Genomic DNA, 20,171 nt, shown 5'->3' on the forward strand with positions numbered 1-20,171 from the left:
TTAAAATTCATTCCTTTTCATTATGGTGAAGTTTGTTAAAATTCATTCCTTTCCTTTATTTATGTTTCATACATTACTCTTGAAGTGTTGTTTTGATTCCCACGCGGAACTGACATGTGTCTTAAAACTTAAGTCTCGCGCCATTATTTGTGAGCCATTCGTTACTACTGCCGGCCAATAAAAGCTTTTTGGCACAGTCTGGAGCAACTTCTCTAACCAACCGTTCGGTAGTATTAACAGTTGGTGGTTGAACTTATTGTGGACTACAAGGACCAAGTGGACGGTGTCCGTTCCAACCTACTAAATTTGTTACCTCGGTCTGAGAGCTCTTCTTATTAGAAATTACTCCGAATGCATTACTATCGTTTATTTATTATTATCTGTGCTGTCCAACGGTCGCATATTCTGCGAGCAGTGCCTTGCATTTGGTTATAACTGGTACGAAAATGGTGCGATTATCATGTCAATCTTCCAATGTAATTGCCTTTGCCTTATGCTGCTGCTTGACACAACCTCCTCTGCTTCCGCTCCTGATTTCAACACTCGTCGTCGAGGACGACATTCTGGGTTCTATTACTTAAGAAGTCTTCGAGCCACTCGCCTATCTGGGAACCTGTATCGTATCTTGGTTAACAGTGTAAGACGTCATGGTCTCCTGACCTTATTGCTTACATATTCCGCCCACACAATCATATTCCGCTCATCAAGACGCTTCATTCGAACCCCAAACTCGATAAGATAAAGTCAATGTTGTATGAATTCATGTAAACGATATGCAAATAACTAGTAACTCGCAAGTGCGCACCGAGATTGAAATACTCGAGGCTGGCGTACACACACACACATTCCAGACACGACGGTCACAGGAGCTTTTAGTTCGGGACAGGCAGACCATATGCCGGGAGGCCGGTCCCTTCAGAGGATGACCCAGCCTGTCTACGTCGGCCAGTGACTGCCCGTAGATCAGACAACGTTTGCCCGAGTGAAAGGAAGAACGACCCCATGTTCGGCTTAAAAGCAAATTCCGCTACATTGTGTGGAAGCGCCCAGCCTACGCATTCTTTACAAACATAGCACGCGGTTTCAGAGGTTTTCACAGGGAGACAGCAAACGCCAAACGCCGATGCTACAGATTTTCAGATTGGTCGCCGTAAACGAAACGTCATTCTCCCGTTTTAGAAGAGCAATGCTGATTGGCAGACGATATTTCTGACGCCTTGAGCTGAAGGAGTAATGGAAGAGACCGAAAGATATACCCCTTCACATCTGGCGTGGAGAGGGCCGTTCCGTTGTCGCTCTTGGAGCGAGAACACGTAACGAGAGCGTGTGCACTCGTACGTGTACTCAAAGAGCGAGGGACAAGTCTCTCCTCGGTACTTCACTGGGAGAGCACCTCTGTTGAGAGCGAATCGAAGTGCGACTCTGTATTAAGTCCTTGCGACTAAGCGTTGTTCACCGTGTTGTCCGCCACACTTACTGTGCGGTGTGAATGGACAGAGTTATAGTTAAACGCCTGCGAGCGAATTTTTGAGTGGCATCGCAGTGGACTGGTTATCTGACCGGTGTACCACGCCAATAGTTAGACTAGGGGCGAATATGAGTCCTTTAATTCATCAAGGCGTAGGGAGAGTTTGATTGGCGAAGGTCAATCCAGACAGAACGATAGTTATCTTATTTGTTAGCAGCGAGCGGTGCACACAGCAGTCATCGCAGCTTACGGTATTGTGCGCTACAGCTCATGTGAGCCCCATATTTCCTCCACAACAGTACACTTCACTGCATTTCACACGCTACAGCCTCGACCGTACCTAGCTACATTCTAACGGATAATTATTCAAGTTGAGTAGGTGCGGCTCTTAGCCATTCTGCCAAGTCAATAACAATCTTAAACTTTGTATAGCAATTTCATTAGCGAATCCTATCCTTAAAAGGTAACTTCACATTCCGAAAAGAACCCGGAAATAACTTGTTCAGTTCATAACTAAAAGTGCCATTGTGATTTCTCAGAATTTTTGCAAAATAAATAATAATTTTCATTAGTTTCATGTTTTTCTTGCACTAACTAGCACTACTTCAGTACCCAAGTATCCCACCAGTTACGTAAGCAATTTTGTCAATTTTTGTGTCATTTCCTTACAGCAGACGACTCTGATGATATTTATTGCGTTTTAGAACGTTTGGAGCGTCTGTCTGACTTCTGTAGTATTGTGGGGGTGGAAACTGCATCTTGCAGGAGCCACAGGGTAAAGGGTTCATCTCAGATTAATCCGTTGCGCAGAATGACAGAATAGCACCCACACGCTCACAACAGTCTGAATGAGGGACTGCGCCAAACGCTTATCGAAAATCTAGGAATATGGCATCTGCCTGTTGCCTTTCATCCATAGTTCGAAGTATGTCGTGTGAGATAAAGGAAACCCGAGTTCCACACAAGCAATGCTTTCTAAAACCATGGTAATTGGTGGACATAAGCTTTGCAGCCTATAGAAAATTTGTTACATTCGAACTCAAAACATGTTCTAGAGCTGAGTAGCAAAACATTGTTAAGCACATTGGCCTCTAGTTTTTTGGGTCCGTTCTTTTACTCTTCTCATATACAGGTGTCTCCTGCGTTTTTCTCAGGCCCTTGGGACTTTGCGCTGGGAAAAAGATTCGCGATAAAGGGAAGCTAACCAAGTGGCCAGTGACACAGATTACTTAAAAGCGAAACTGGTATTCCATCCAGACCTGGTGACTTCTTTGTTTTCGACTCTATCAGTTGTTTATCTACGTCAGGGATGCCTATTACCATGTCGTCCATACGGTATTCCATGCGATGGTCAAACGATGGTACGTTTCTAGAATGAGATTTTCACCCTGCAGCGGAGTGTGCACTGATATGAAACTTCCTGGTAGATTAAAACTGTGTGCCGGACCGAGACTCGAACTCGGGACCTTTGCCTTTCGCGGGCAAGTGCTCTACCATCTGAGCTACCCAAGTGCGACTCACGCTCCGTCCTAACAGCTTTACTTCTGCCAGTATCTCGTCCCCTACCTTCCAAACTTTACAGAAGCTCTCCTGCAATCCTTGCAGAACTAGCACTCCTGAAAGAAAGGATATTGCGGAGACATGGCTTAGCCACAGCCTGGGGGATGTTTCCAGAATGAGTTTTTCACTCTGCAGTTTCATAACAGTTTCATATCAGCGCACACTCCGCTGCAGTTTCATAACAGTTTCATATCAGCGCACACTCCGCTGCAGAGTGAAAATCTCATTCTGGAAACATCCCTCAGGCTGTGGCTAAGCCATGTCTCCGCAATATCCTTTCTTTCAGGAGTGCTAATTCTGCAAGGTCGCAGGAGAGCTTCTGTAAAGTTTGGAAGGTAGGAGACGAGATACTGACAGAAGTAAAGCTGTGAGGACGGGGCATGAGTCGTGCTTGGGTAGCTCAGATGATAGTTCCGCTTGGGACGCGACAGCGACCGGACGTGTCGGTACTTCCGCGTAGTCGTAGCGCCGCAAGCCGTGTTTATAGAAATTCTTGGATTGTGACCTGTCATATACTCAGTGCTTCTTCACTACCGTCGTACACACGCTTCTTAATTCACTCACAGCGGTCTCGGTTCAAATGGTTCTGGGCACTATGAGACTTAACATCTGAGGTCATCAGTCCCCTAGACCTTAGAACTTCTTAAACCTAACTAACCTAAGGACATTACACACATCCATGCCCGAAGCAAGATTCGAACCTGCGACCGTAGCGGTCGCGTGGTTCCAGACTGAAGCGCCTAGAACCGCTCGGCCACATCGGCCGACAGCGGTCTCGGCCGCTCATATAGTGCAGTTATGGCTCCCAGTGTACTCTGTACCCTGTGTTTTGCATTTGAGGAATCTTCCAGGAATGTGCAACCGGGTTCTCTAGAAATCCATGACTGGATAGTAGATATTATTGGCATCACGTCCGACCAGGTCCACACAGCATATTATGACATGGCGGAATACTGTTTCTTTGTGAAGTTTTTAGACCTGATACAACTGGAGAAAATTTTGGTGAATACTGGTGGGAAAGTCGGTGAGTACAGTTTCAATAACTAACGCTGACATTGACTATAAACAAGTGCGAGTGTTCAATCTGCCACCTGAGGTTGAGAATTGTTTTCTTGGAGATAGCCTCGCCAAATATGGTGACATCCGACAGATTAGAAACGAAAAATGGTCGAGCCGTCACAAACTCCAATGTTATAGTGGGGTTCGCTCAGTTGACGTGGCCGTTAAAGTCAATATCCCATCCTATATAATGGTTTGTGGTTATAAGGCTCATGTCATTTACGATGGACAAGTAGGCACTTGCTTTATCTGTAACACGAGTGGCCATTTACGAGATGATTGCCCACGTGCGTTGTCGTACTTCGAAACAATCTCCAACAACGACAGAGATTAACACTGGCTGATGTCCTAACTCAAAATCAGGCGCCTTCTGTGATTGACTCCCAAACAAGTGCATCTGTGTCAGAGGAGGACAACGATCTCGGTAAAAGCACTTTCCCAACCTTGCCTCAAAAACCAGTGGCCAGTCACCCCTTAGCCACCGGTGTTGCATTATCTGTCGGTAACAAGCGACGCCGTACTAGTGACGGTAGCGGCTCCGGTGACCAGGTCGTAAAAAATCAAACCGATGACACGGAGTCACGGGCCTCCACACAGGACACGCATATGTCGGATGGCTCAGTTACGACCCGCCAAATTCACATTGAAACTCTTGACGCAGAAACTATTAATACGAGTGCTGTCGAGTGTTTACAGCAATCCGTTCCGATGCCGCTTCTCGACTCGCCGCAGGTGGTCAACCCACAAGAGGTGGGAGTCAGTCAACTGCAAATCGTAAACACAGAGGATGATGCACGCGGTGTAGAGCATAACATAAACACCCGCCACCTCGGAACTGCTTCCAAACAACGTGAGGAACTGGAAATCTGTATAGAAACAGCCGGTGCGGCTCCAAACAAACGCAGTGAGCCTACTGAAGCCGCGTCTTCGGACTTGCCGTCACCCGTTCCAAAGCAAGGACTTTCACATACTGCTTACAGCCATGACTCGCCGACTCCGCCGTCTTCTATGACACTTTGAACGACTGTGCGACGGCAAAATAAAGTTAAACCAAATGACTCCGTGGCTGAAAGTAAGTCAAAAAGTCAAGTCAGCGCAAAAATTGGTACAAAACCTGTGGATGTAGGTTAGAAGTCCGACGGTGAGATGGACTGGGCTTCCTACGCTTCCCAACACCCACACGTCTCTGGCGATCATGAGTCAAGCTTATAAGTTTTTGTTCCTGAACATTAATAGAGTTAGGACAGATTTAAAATTAGAATGCTACGGCAGTTTTTCTATGACTCCAAAGCTGATATAGTTCTGTTACAGGAAGTGTCTACCTTAAGTTTTCATGTATCAGGATTTGCAACAATCGTAAACACCGCGGCGGACGGGGGTACAGGTACGGCCATTCTATCACGACACAGAATTCCAGTGAGCAATATCGAAATGTTGGACTCCGGTAGAGGCATAGCTTGCCAAATTTTTGACGTCACCCTCGTCAATATCTATGCTCCATCTGGAACGACCCTAAAATCAGAAAGAGCTAACATCTTTAAACAAAACATCATCTCCTTGTTACGCCGCAACCCAACCCAGTTGATAATTAGTTGTGATTTTAACTGTGTGATCCACAGGAAAAATGATCGCCAAACTTTAATTACTGTAGGAAACTACATGACCTGGTGCGTCACCTGCAGCTGAAGGAACCGTGGAAACTACCCTGGTAAAGTACACGTACCTGACCGCCACCGCATGTAGCCGTCTGGACCTTTTGTACATCTCTGAGAACATTTGTCAACATGTTCTGGACGCCGACGTCATTCCGGCTAGTGTGTCCGACCACTGCGCCCTCTGTGTCACGATAAATCTGGCCAAACAGCATACTAAATGGCATAGGATTCCGTGGATCCTAAATGTTTCTATTCTCGCCGATGCCAGCTACAAGATGTCATCTTTACGGTATGGGCGGATTGTCTCAAGCAATGCTGCAGATATCCGAGCAAGATAACTTGGTGGAATGTTGTTGTCAAACGGAAAATGCGATTATCCTTAACAAACTACAGTTGGCAACGGGCGCAAGATGTCAAACGCACGATTGATTTTTACCAGACAGTTCTGCGAGAGTTGTATGCGACTATGTCACCAACCAACGAGCAGCTTGCGACCATCAAACAAATAAAGGCGAAGCTTATAAGCATAAAGCGAACGCAGCTTGAAGGACTGAAGATCAGATCTAAAGCAAAATCGCTTCAAGAGGACGAACTTGTATCGCTGTATCACCTCATAAAACATCGTGCCAATCGCAAGCGAGCTTTTATCGGGGAGCTGGACACAGATGATGGACTCCGTTTGACCCGACAGAGTGATATTCTTACTGCAGTGAACCGGTACTTCACGGATCTGTACTCGCAATGCGATACATATGGCGATGACGGCGGCGATATCGTGCGTGCTCTGCCCACCGCAGCCACGCCTGCGGAGAACTCGGCGGTCGTACACGATTTTTCTCCAGACGAAGTCCTTGAACTGATTTCTGGCTCGCCATCGAATAAATCCCCTGGCCCTGATGGTTTTCCACGGGAATTTTATGTGCGTTTCTGGCCCATTATCGGACACGCATTTACAGATGTTCTCAATGAAGTGATGCGAGGGAGTGACGTGCCGCCTGAAATGAAGGAAGGTCGAATTGTATTGATACCAAAAAGCAAGCATCGAAAAATCTTAGATAACTTCCGACCGATTACTTTACTCAATTTTGATTACAAAACCTTTGCCAGAGCACTCAACAGCAGATTGTCTCCATTAATGAAGCAGGTGATTCACAACCATCAATCATGCTTCCCTGGTCGCACTGTTATGACGCCCCTTTCGGAATATAGAAATGTAATAGCCATAGCGTCAGTCACTAACGTGAATCTCGCATTGCTGTTTATCGAATTTTGCAAGGCATTTGATCGCGTCCGTCACGAGTACCTCCTACAGCTACTGCAGCGGTGTGGTTTTGATCAACGGGTTATTAATGTCGTGCAACATTTCGTCACGGGCATTACAACCAGAGTCAGCGTAAATGGACAGCTTATTCAACTCATCGAGGTCCACAGAGGAGTGCCGCAGGAAGCCCTCTCTTCATGATGTTATTTGTTTTCTCGCTCGAGCCGCTCTTACGCTCTATTCATGACAAACTTGCAAGCCTTTCGATCGCTGGGACGTCCTTCGCGGTTCGTGCTTACGCCGACGACGTCGGAGTGTTACTGCGCAACGACAGAGACGTATCAACCCTCAAGACCGCGGTAGACGAGTACTGTCGTGCTTACGGTGCTAAAATCAACGCCGATAAATGCACCTTTGTCAACATGCGAGCATTCGACGCAGTTATTGTACCTTCGGCGAAGCGTGTCGAAGCCCACACCACTCTGGGGATGATAATCGACAAAAGCCCGCTAAAAATGAATGCAAAAAATTGGAAGCAGGTCACCGATAAAATGCAAGGTGCCATCTATGAAAACAATACGCGGTCCTTTGACATTCTCCAACGCATACGACTCCTCAGCAGTTATACAGGGCTATTACAAATGATTAAAGCGATTTCATAAATTCACTGTAGCTCCATTCATTGACACATGGTCACGACACGCTACAGATATGTAGAAAAACTCATAAAGTTTTGTTTGGCTGAAGCCGCACTTCAGGTTTCTGCCGTCAGAGCGCTCGAGAGCGCAGTGAGACAAAATGGCGACAGGAGCCGAGAAAGCGTATGTCGTGCTTGAAATGCACTCACATCAGTCAGTCATAACAGTGCAACGACACTTCAGGACGAAGTTCAACAAAGATCCACCAACTGCTAACTCCATTCGGCGATGGTATGCGTAGTTTAAAGCTTCTGGATGCCTCTGTAAGGAGTAATCAAAGGGTTGACATGCAGTGAGCGAAGAAACGGTTGAACGCGTGCGGGCAAGTTTCACGCGTAGCCCGCGGAAAATTGGCTCATGCCACAACTGGAGACCGACAGCGCCGACTTCATCTTTCAACAGGATGGTGCTCCACCGCACTTCCATCATGATGTTCGGCATTTCTTAAACAGGAGATTGGAAAACGAGGTGGAGATCATGATCAGCAATTCATGTCATGGCCTCCACGCTCTCCCGACTTAACCCCATGCGATTTCTTTCTGTGGGGTTATGTGAAAGATTCAGTGTTTAAACCTCCTCTACCAAGAAACGTGCCAGAACTGCGAGCTCGTATCAACGATGCTTTCGAACTCATTGATGGGGATATGCTGCGCCGAGTGTGGGAGGAACTTGATTATCGGCTTGATGTCTGCCGAATCACTAAAGGGGCACATATCGAACATTTGTGAATGCCTAAAAAAACTTTTTGAATTTTTATATGTGTGTGCAAAGCATTTTGAAAATATCTCAAATAATAAAGTTATTGTAGAGCTGTGAAATCGCTTCAATCATTTGTAATAACCCTATATATTCTATAAAGCGTACTATACGGCCCAAATATTTCCAGTCCCTAAGATGCAGGCCAAACACGTGATGAAACTCTTTAATAGGTTTACCTGACAAGGGCATCTGTTCAACGTGAAATACACCACGCTGACGTCTTCCAGACAGGCCGGCGGACTCGCCTGACATTAACAGAAAGTGTACTGCGTTATATATTAAACGAATCACCCAGTTGTTGGACAAGGAACCTCTCAGCGTAACCAGTTGGCTCTTCCGAACCTTACAAGCAACCGATGTGCACCCAACCATTGATGTAGGTAAAATGCATCCTACAAAACTACGACATGTCAAGCAGTTTTTTCTTGAAGTAAGCTGTATTGATGGACATTATTTCACTCAGGATTTACCGACGACGCACTTGTTATTAAAAAGATGGACATCTCCAATAGTCCGGAATCCATTGAACTTAAATACCCGAGTGTTCATTTGAAGGCAGTTTGGGATAACATAAGTTTAACCGTCCACACTGCTGAGGTGGTGTCCACATGGTATAAAGTGGTAAACGATGTTACACCCACTAATGAAAGGTTGCATAGAATCGGCTTATGTGACAGTGATAAATGCGTCCGCTGTGGTCTCGTCGACACCTTATGCCATCGCTTCACTTGTGGCGGCCATCTCATTAACTGGAAATGGGCGCAGCAGAGGCTGGGCCTGATTACCCGCATCAGCCCAGCCAGCCACTGCACTGACATCCTGCGCTGGCCGGACACGAAACATCTTCCCACTACCAAGAACAACACCGTGATGTGGCTGTTAGAGAACAGTTTGTGACATATATCATCATCCACAATAGTGAAGATAATCTCATTAGTTTCGAGGCTTATATAAGAACGGCACGTTGGAAGATGAAACGTTACCCAAATTTCAGGACAATGTTTGGTAACATGTTAGACATCATTTTTGAAAAATAATGCGTAGGGTAATTCTCGACGCCGGTAAGAACACAAATCACATGCAAGACTATCTAGCGAACAAACTACACAACGAATATGGGGTTACAACTGTTCCTAGGACTGCTCCCGTCTTCTCAATGGTGTTATTAACTTCATTTGACGTTTTCCTTAATTTATGTTGACTGTGCATGTCTTTGCTATCCGTTTGTATGCTCCAAATGACTTTCTGTGAAGAGTTTGTAAGACAGTGAATTGTATATATATGCAGGGTGGTCAGAAAATGTGTGAAATGCTTGTAGGGATGTTACAGGGCAGGTTGTACTGAGACGTAAATGTTAAGAAAGAAATTCAATACGTTGCTCTGTTTCCGAGTTATTTAGCATTGAAGTTAGCCAATCGGGGCGTCGCGCGCGTAAATTCAAGTTTCATCTAACGAGACAAAGCACTCGTTGGGAAACACCGCCCCTGGCAGGCCGCTTGAATGTGAGCACGCGACGCCCCGATTGGCTAACTTCAATGCTAAGTAACTCGGAAACGGAGCATCGTATCGGATTTCTTTCTTAATATTTATGTCTCAGTACAACGTGCCCTGTAACATGCCTACAAGCATTTCACACATTTTCTGACCACCCTGCGCTGGATATATTTCGTAAACCACATCAAATACTGACGAATCGATTCCACAGACCGAACGTGAGGAGAGGGGCTAGTGTAATTGGTTAATACAAACCATAAAAAAATGCACGGAAGTGTGTTTTTTAACACAAACCTACGTTTTTTAAATGGAACCCCGTTAGTTTTGTTAGCACATCTGAACATGTAAACAAATACGTAATAAGTGTCGTTTGTTGCATTGTAAAATGTTAATTACATCCGGAGATATTGTAACCTAAAGTTACACAGAGTGTAGAGCATAATATATACAATACAAAATCTTATAAATAAACATCTAGAGCATTTATGTAATATATCGTCTTTGGAGTCACCAAAGAAAACTTCTCGTCTACTATCGCATGATCGTGTGCGGCATTCTTTGTGATGTGTATAATGGTCTGTGGTTCCCCGCAATCACAAAGTGATGACGCTTATTTACTCCTTCTGTGTAAAAAGCATGCACATATGCCACGTTGGATTCTAATTCTGCTTAGCAATGACCACGTTTTTAGTGGTGTGTCAAATGTCGGAGGTTTTTTGGTGATATACGGAATATTATTTTGTTGTGCGGTCCATTCTTGTCTCAGGACCAAACTGGCCACAAAACTTGGACTCTGAGTTGTCTGCAGCGATGTCCAAGCGTAGCGCGCCGGCCCGGTCGCACAGGAGCAGTAACGATATTTGTTAACAGGAGAGCATGGCGTAACTAGACCTAAACACCATTCAAGAACGTCTTTCAGGCTGCAAATCTTACATAATAGAACGTTCTGAAGCTCATAAACTAAACATTAGTCCAACAGAGTACGCTGAGAGGCTCAAAAAACGGGAGCACATTCAATTACCCGTGTGGTGGAATCATATCACGAACCACTATAAAGGGTAATTTTTTCCACCGTCTACAAACTCTTGGGATTTATCGATGAGAGGATACGAAACAAAAAAAGTCTAGTGAGCTTATGTCCGGAAATGCATGGTTCCCATGCTGAAGACCATTTATTCAGTCATACATTGTTACAGAGACTGCGGTCTAATATGGGCTGTACCATGCAGTCACAGTTATGGTATGTGTTGAAAATGGTTTCCATGTGCCTCAACGCATGCGTGTACGCCCATTGGCATGTTCTGTCTCACACGCTCACATTGTCCAGGATGCTGCCGAACAGTGTCTAAGGCAGCATGAATATGCTGCTCCAGTGTCTCAACATGTGGAATGGACTCTGCATACACAATACTTTTGAGATGGGCTCATAATCAGAAATCACACGGGTTGAGATCCGGTGAACAAGCAGGATTTGCAACTAGACCCCCTCGTCCTATCACTGGACCAGGGAAGACACGATTGAGATGCGTCCGTACGCCAACGGCGAAATGGGCTGGAGCACGATCTTGCAGCAGCCACATAACCCTTGGAATCATCAGTGGCACTTCTTCCAGCAGGAGAGGCAAAGTCACCCGCAAAAAACGCCGATAGTTTCGGCCTGTTAGGCAACGTAGAAGGAAAACTGGTTCAAAAATACGGTCGCCCATTATCTCGGCCGACACATTCAGGCTGCACCGATGTGGATGATTTACTGTCACCATACGATACCGGTTCTACATACCATCTCACAGACGAATGTTATGAAAGGTGAAGATACCACTTCGCGTAAAGATGTCCTCATCTGTAAAGAAAATGGATGACACAAATCCTGGAATCGTGGTTGCCAGGTGAAGAAACCAGTAGCCCTGCATACGCTGTAAATTATAAGGGTAGTAAAAATTGTCATGGAGAATGTTCCACATGGTCGTGTGGCTTACCCTGTACTGGTGGGCCAACCCCCGCGTACTGAGATGGCGGTCTCCTTCCACAGTGTTAATCACATTTTCCTCCAAGTCTCGTGTCCGAACATTACTGGTACATACTTCACGATTTCCTGATTCCTGAAACGACCCTGTGTCACACAAACGGCAAAATGCTGTTGCAAACATGCTGTGGTTGTTGGCGGTAGGGATAGGTCTCCTGATACAACCATGCTGTTCGCCGCCTGTTGCCATTTGCCTTTCCGTTAGTAAACACCATGCCGGTAAGCTCTCGATTCGAATACTGGACCATTGCGTACAACGCTGTATCACATCCACTACAAAGTGCGTCAGCAAGAGAAGTGAATTACAACATTAGCAATTACTTTGGCATGAGTAGAGAATGACGTATGAGGAACAGTACCATCCTCTAGGAGGAAACCATGCATACTGTAACTGTGGCTGCATAATGCATTGCGTATTAGACTGCAGTCTCTGTAACGAAGTATGATTGAATAAATGGTCTGTAGCGTGGAAACCATCGATTTCCGGATACAAGTTCATTAGACGTTTCCCATTGATCAATCCCTAGAGTATGTACACAGTGGAAAAATCGCCCTGTTTACTACTATGAAAACACAGTAAAAGCTAAATACGTAACTTGCTGCCCTGGAGATGTGTGTCACGCGATATCTGGAGCCGGACTCGGATTCTGTAACGGGATAGTCACTACTAACCATAAAAAAAACGACTGGTATTAGACAAAAAGTAAATGTTGCGTTCATTACAACTACATTTGAAAAATACGGACTCAACTGGAAAGACCATGTGCAGTGTACGTCTATTAACAGAGTAACCGAGGCTGCCTACTTTATAACATAAAAGAAAAGAGAAACTTTAGATATCCTTTAAGAGCAGCTGTGCCTTCGTAGGAGCCCAAATATAAAAAACATTTTTTTTTGCTCATAAGCATTCTTTGGAGTGTATTTTACTAGAGAAATATGTTTTCTACGGACATTTTAGCCATTAAAGACTTTAAATATTCATTTACTTTAAGGGCAGCACATGTTGCCATGCCCTCTTTTTGCCTTCTGTCAACTTCTTGAACTTCGAAAACCTAATTCGCTGATTTGTGAAAATATTTCGTTCTCTCAGTTGTCTGCCCTGTTTGTGCGCTACATTCACTTGTTCCTTGTCCTTCCAGAATCCAAATGAATCATTTAACTGTGTCATACGGTCTAGAATTCCTAAAACAGTATTTGTAGGTAAAGATACATTGAAATTGGGTGTTTATGACGCAGTTCTTTCATTTAATCATGGCAATGTGGGGTGAGTTAGGCTGCTTCAAAAGTTAGGCATACAACGGAGGGGAAATATGGTGATGGCATGTTGGCATGTTGCAAACTGGATGCTATCCGTGTGAAGAGAGCAGATTATGCAGTTGCTATGATTTGCTAGGAAGGCACGAATGCACTCAAGGAATGCTAAGAGAATCAGGGAGGATGAAGAAAAAGCAGATCACCCAGGATGTGGTGTAGGGACGTTCTAATGTAAGTAACAAGCTGTGTTGATCTTTAAAGCCGGGTCCTTGTGAGTTTATTTTTCAATGATTAGATACATTTTTTCAGGTACTTACCATATAGAACAAATAAACTTTCACAACTTACATAAACTGGGCTGAATATCAATTATGCAATTTTGAAAGAAGTTCAGTTTAATATTGTAGAAATTATGAATTAATAAAGCTTAAATAGTGGAAAAAATTTTACAACTTTGGAGAAAAGTCTCTACTAAATAAGTTATGTAAGCTACTTATCTACAAAAATTAGGCAATAGAGAGAGGCTCTTCCTCCACCAGCCATTAAAATTTTATAACATTATCATGAACCGTTCACGAGATAAATGTACCTGAAATTGGCAAATTTAACATTGTAATTACACTACTGGCCATTAAAACTGCTACACCAGGAGATGACGTGCTACAGACGCGAAATTTAGACGACAGGAAGAAGGTGCTGTGATATGCAAATGATTAGCTTTCCAGAGCATTCAGACAACGTTGGCGCAGGTGGTGACAGCTACAACGTGCTAACATGAGGAAAGTTTCCAACCGATTTCTCATACACAAACAGCAGTTGACCGGCGTTGCCTGGTGAAACGTTGTTGTGATGCCTCAACATTGCTGATCGCGTTAGTCGAGATCCAATGACTGTTAGCAGAATATGGAATCGGTGGTTTCAGGAGGGTAATACGGAACGCCGTGCTGGATCCCAACGGCCTCATATCACTAGCAGTCTAGATGATAGGCATCTTATCCGCATGGCTGTAACGGATCGCGCAGCCACATCTCGATTCCTGAGTCAACAGATGGAAACGTCGCAAGACAACAACCATCTGCACGAACAGTTCGACGACGTTTGCAGCAGCATGGACTATCAGCTCGGAGACTATGGCTGCGGTTACCCTTGACGCTGCATCACAGACAGGATCGCCTGCGATGGTGTACTCAACGACGAACCTGGGTGCACGAATGGCAAAGCATCATTTTTTCGGATGAATCCAGGTTCTGTTTACAGCATCATGATGGTCGTACCCGTGTTTGGCGACATCGCGGTGAACGCACATTGGAAGCGTGTTTCGTCATCGCCATCTGGCGTATCACCCGGCGTGATGGTATGGGGTGCCATTGGTTACACGTCTCGGTCACCTCTTGTTCACACTGACGGCACTTTGAACAGTGGACGTTACATTTCAGATGTGTTACGACTCGTGGCTCTACCCTTGATTCGATCCCTGCGAAACCCTACATTTCAGCAGGATAATCCATGACCGCATGTGGCAGGTCCTGTACGGGCCTTTCTGGATACAGAAAATGTTCGACTGCTGCCCTGGCCAGCACATTCTCCAGATCTCTCACCAATTGAAAACGTCTGGTCAGTGGTGGTCGAGAAACTGGCTTGTCACAATACGCCAGTCACTACTCTCGATGAACTGTGGTATCGTGTTGAATGTGCTTGGGCAGCTGTACCTGTACACACCATCCAAGCCCTGTTTGACTCAATGCCCAGACGTATCGAGGCCATTATTACGGTCAGAGGTGGTTGTTCTGGGTACTGATTTCTCAGGATCTATGCACCCAAATTGCGTGAAAATGTGATCACATGTCAGTTCTAGCATAATATATTTGTCCATTGAATACCCGTTTATCATCTGCATTTCTTCTTGGTGTAGCAATTTTAATGGTCAGTAGTGTATATAAGGTACAATGTCCACTTAAAGAGATGGTGTGAACAATTCTGAGCGAAGCAAGCTAAAAGCGCTAACCCTTGACAAGGGCTTTGGTGAAGCAAGTGTGGCCTCCTTACGGCAGGTTGTAGCGGAGGAACTGTGATCTGGCATTTTAGCCAGCTGCAGAATGAAAGTAATAGCCAATTTCGGCGGGATCGGTGTCAAGGTGAAGCGGGACAGGCTGTGCACTACAGTGGACGTATCGAGTACCGACCGAGGCTGTCCAGGTCGAGGCGACAGCGGGGTCGTTATCGCCGGCGGCGCCATCTGCGACGCCCCTCGTTGCCGGTGTTGCGGCGGCCACGCGCACCCCGTGCAGCCAGCCGGCTGATAGCTAAAATGCCCCCGTTTTACGGCCGGTAATATTCATTAAACACGGCCAGGGCGGGCCGCGGCGCCATTAACCAGCCGGACACGCGGTCGTAATGAGCGCCGTAATGAGATGTTGAGTCATCGGAGCGGCAGCGGCTGCAGGCGCGGGGGCGGGGGCGGCGTGGGCGGCGGGCAGGCCGCGTGTTCAAGACCGGCGAGAGGCGGCACCGGCCCTGGCGGTGCCCCGGCACTCGAGCCGCCCCCGCGGCTGCCGCTGCCGCTGCTGGCGAGGTCGTCGACGGGACGAGGGCGCCAGGGGAGGCGCCGAGCGCCGCGGGCCGCGCTCCGGGACTTCAAAAGGGGAAAAAGAGAGCCGCGCTCTGCAGCCGCGTGCTCCTGCTAATTGCCTTACTGCGTCGCGCGCGCCGCCCCCAGACCGGTGGCGTCCGCTTTCCGGAGGACGGCTGCTGCTTAACTCTTTCCCCCTTCCTACCGCCGCAGGGCGTGTTCTCGAGAACCGACGTCGACTGATCGAACACCGCAACGCGGAACAATACATCCGGTTTCTCGGTATGGTTCCGCACTTGTCGACAGCGCACGAGGATACAGCGAGAAGCGTTACTGGTCTCTGGAGTCTCGCTCCACATCAGTTGTGTTACATCGATTGATCGAATAGCGCAACGGGGTCCGTACTTGTCGACAGGGCACTTGTCGACAGCACCTGAGGCCAGCTCTATGGCAACATTTCTGCTTTCTCTACTTCTGGCCCTAGTTACAGCTTCCCTGCATTTCGTTACTCGTATTGCCCCATGAAGAGACTGGTTTCCCATGGCCTAGCCTTGCGTGAAATATCCTACACGCATTAAGGGGGTAGGACGGCAAACGGGCCGACTTGGAGCAGGAGAGGCACCACAGGACATTTCAATTTCCACTGTCTATACTTTTACAAATAAATTTATAAAACTTTGTCAGCATGACCAGGAAGGATTCAGAATTCACACTCTTAGCAGTGGAAGTTGTAAAACGTAACGGAATAATTTTTTTACATGTGAAATTTCATCATTTTTTTCACTTACTAATGGCAGCATTTGTTGCTATACGTACACTTTTCTTCATAAATAAGAGAGATTCTTCGATGAATTTTGCACAGCATATAAACCGTACTTAAAGGTGTATGAAACTCTAGAATTTTCCAAATATATTAAAAACTGTGGTAAAAATTGAGGTAATTAACTACAAAATTTGTGTTTTTTCTAAACATGAAGTTTAAAATACAACAGCTCATTCGTTTTTTTTTATAAATTAAATAAATTCTAGAGTTTCATGCACCTGTAAGTATGGTAAGTATGCTGTGCAAAATTAATCGAAGAATCTTTCTAACTTATGAAGAAAAGTGTACCTATAGCAACAAACGCAGCAATTAGTAACTGAAAAAATGATGAATTTTCACAGGCAAAAAAATTTATTTTGTTATGTTTTGAACTTCCAATGCAATGAGTGTGAATCCTGAATCCTTCCTGGTGATGCTGACAATGTTTTATGAATTTATTTGTAAAAGTATAGATACTGGAAATTAAAATGTCGTGTGATGCCTCTCCTGCTCCAAGTCGGACCGTTTGACCTCCTACCCCCCTTAAGTCCGTCGTTCGCTCCGTCACGCAGTTTTTTGTAAAATGTGTTTTTATCTCTTCCCATGTTCCCGTTCTCTCTCACAATTGCAGTCGTGATCTTGCCTCATCCATAATTTTTGCTTCTACAAAATGTGTGGACGAGAGTCCATGATCCACTGGCTTCACTAACTCAAATGCTGAATCAATTTTTTTAATAGATTCCTCCAGGTTCCTCATGTTGCCATCAAAAGATTTCTCTAGAATATACAACGCTTCCGTAGCACTTATGTCATGTTTAGTGATGAAGGAGTTACAGTTAGCATACCTAGAACCACTGCTATAATGATTACAATTTCGTTTAGACAGGCACCAGTTTCTCTCGATGCTTGGCGATGAGTCACTGGCACTTGCGTCGACCTTGTGGCTCTGCTCAGCGGAACGGGGCGTTCCCATTCGACGAGAATGCAGCCTTTTGTGTGACCAATACTGCTTTCCCTGGATACGCTGCCCCTTGCAGCTATGCCTGAGATATTGTGGCCTGTGGAGGCTGTTGGATCCTCAGCGCCATGTTGTCAGTGCCCTAAGTTGCCCAGCACACTGCTATGACTCCGTGTTAGAATCTATTGGCGTGGTACGAATTTCTATCTGGCTGAAAGTTGCGAGTCGCCACAAGTTCCTGCTGTTTGCCACAGTCGCTGTAGCAACCCGACCTAGTAAACCTGTTTAACCTTGTTTCTACCCTACATCTGATAACAGTTAGGCTTTTTCTGCCTCGTCCCAATCGTGAGTGTTGCTTGGGATTCGGCAACAAGGTTCGGGGAGAAAGGGAATCTCCGCGCGGAGTGGCCGCGCGGTTTGAGGCGTCATGTCACGGACTGCGCGGCCCCTCCCACCGGAAGTTCGAGTCCTCCCTCAGTCTTGGGTGTGTGTGTTGTTCTTAGCATAAGTTAGTTTAAGTAGTGTGCAAGTCTAGGGAGCGATGACCTAAGCAGTTTGGTCCCTTAGGAATTCACACACATTTCAACATTTTTTGAAAGGGAATTAGCCATCTGGCCTAAGTGAGAGGGAGTCTTGACTAGACTATGGCGTTAAAACTCCCTTATAATGAAAGGTAAGAATAGGAATTAGTACTCAATAACGAACACTGTTTTTGACCTCCTAACTTTATTCAGAATACACCAGCCTAGAATACATTTGCTCTAAATGAGTTGTATCCACGAAAGATCATGTCTTTACACAGAGATGGTGATTACCTAGCACTATTCCATCTATTTTGCACTCACAAGACGGCGCACACGGAAGTCCTCAGCTACCCAGCTAGAGCTCCATCTACTGTTCCAGACTACTGCAGATAACGCTACTCAGTACTGCTCTGGTAATAACTTCGGCTATTTCTGCTAATAATGCTACGTCTCCCCTGGCACTAGGACCTGTCTGTTCTACCTACTGCAACACGACAAGCTACTGTAAAGGAAAGAGACACTTCATTTAGTCCCAAACAAGCGATCGTAGGCGCACAAATGGCTGCTAAGATCTGCTCATATTCGTGTTGACAGCTAAAATAAGCTTGACAGGAGCACGTGGAGGGCCACTTTCACACTATGCTCCACAGATGGGGTTGTCTCTGGACTTCCACCGGCCGCTAAGGGGACCGGGAAAACCTGTCAAAGGGGCAGCACCATGGCTGCTCGTTTCTCATGAGCGCTTCTCGCGTCCAGTGCAAAATTAAAGCTTGCCCCAAAATTAATAATGAACCATGTGTCACTAATAATAATAATAATAATAATAATAATAATGTCGTGTGACGGCCGGCCGAAGTGGCCGTGCGGTTAAAGGCGCTGCAGTCTGGAACCGCAAGACCGCTACGGTCGCAGGTTCGAATCTGCCTCGGGCATGGATGTTTGTGATGTCCTTAGGTTAGTTAGGTTTCACTAGTTCTAAGTTCTAGGGGACCAATGACCTCAGCAGTTGAGTCCCATAGTGCTCAGAGCCATTTTTTTGTCGTGTGACTGGGGCCTCCCGTTGGGTAGACCGTTCGACTGGTGCAAGTCTTTCGATTTCACGCCACTTCGGCGACTTGCGCGTCGATGTGGATGAAAGGGTAATGATTAGAACAACACAACACTCAGGCCCTGCGCGGAGAAAATCTCCGACCCAGCCGGGAACCATGTGTCACTGAAGAGCCAGTAGCGTCATTTGAAGGGAAAAAGGTGAAGACGCGCCTTGGATATCCGCATTAGTTTGTAAGTTATTGTAAGCTAAATGTTATAAATAATTCTTGAACTCTAAATGTGAATAGCACTGCAAGTCATTATGCGATTGCAACAAAAAAAAATGTTCAAATGTGTGTGAAATCTTATGGGACTTAACTGCTAAGGTCATCAGTCCCTAAGCTTACACACTACTTAATCTAAATTATCCTAAGGACAAACACACACACCCATGCACGAGGGAGGACTCGAACCTCCGCCGGGACCAGCCGCACAGTCCATGACTGCAGCGCCTAAGACCGCTCGGCTAATCCCGCGCGGCAATTGCAACAAACAAGGTGTTTACGGATACATATCGCAGAACTGCATCGGACTGTGATAGCAGATTTAATGAAATTATTCACACACATAGGCCAACGGCCTTGCCACAGTGGAAACACCGGTTCCCGTCGGATCACCGAAGTTAAGCGCTGTCGGGCTGGTCTAGCACTTGGATGGGTGACCATCCCGTCTGCCGAGCGCTGTTGGCAAGCGGGGTGCACTCAGCCCTTCTGAGGCAAACTGAGGAGCTACTTGATTGAGAAGTCGCGGCTCCGGTCTCGGAAACTGACATACGGCCGGGAGGGCGGTGTGCTCACCACGAACCCTTCCATATCCGCATCCAGTGACACCTGTGGGCTGAGGATGACACGGCGGCCGTTCGGTACCTTTGGGCCTTCGTGGCCTGTTCAGGAGGAGTTTTCGTTTTTTTTATTCACACACATAAATCAGAGGCTAAAAAGTAGATTTCCTCTATTAAAAACAGCTTTTCTTACTAAATAAGTAGAGAAACATTAAAA

The 20,171-nt window shown here is 45.9% G+C and overlaps 1 pseudogene; it reads left to right on the plus strand.

The window, feature by feature from the left end:
* Positions 1–19,744: 19,744 nt before the first annotated feature.
* On the plus strand, positions 19,745–19,862 carry LOC126177351 (5S ribosomal RNA; annotated as a pseudogene).
* The last annotated feature ends 309 nt before the right edge of the window (positions 19,863–20,171 follow it).

Source organism: Schistocerca cancellata, chromosome 3 (genome assembly GCF_023864275.1).
Source record: "Schistocerca cancellata isolate TAMUIC-IGC-003103 chromosome 3, iqSchCanc2.1, whole genome shotgun sequence".
In the NCBI taxonomy this organism is placed as follows: Eukaryota; Metazoa; Arthropoda; class Insecta; order Orthoptera; family Acrididae; genus Schistocerca; species Schistocerca cancellata.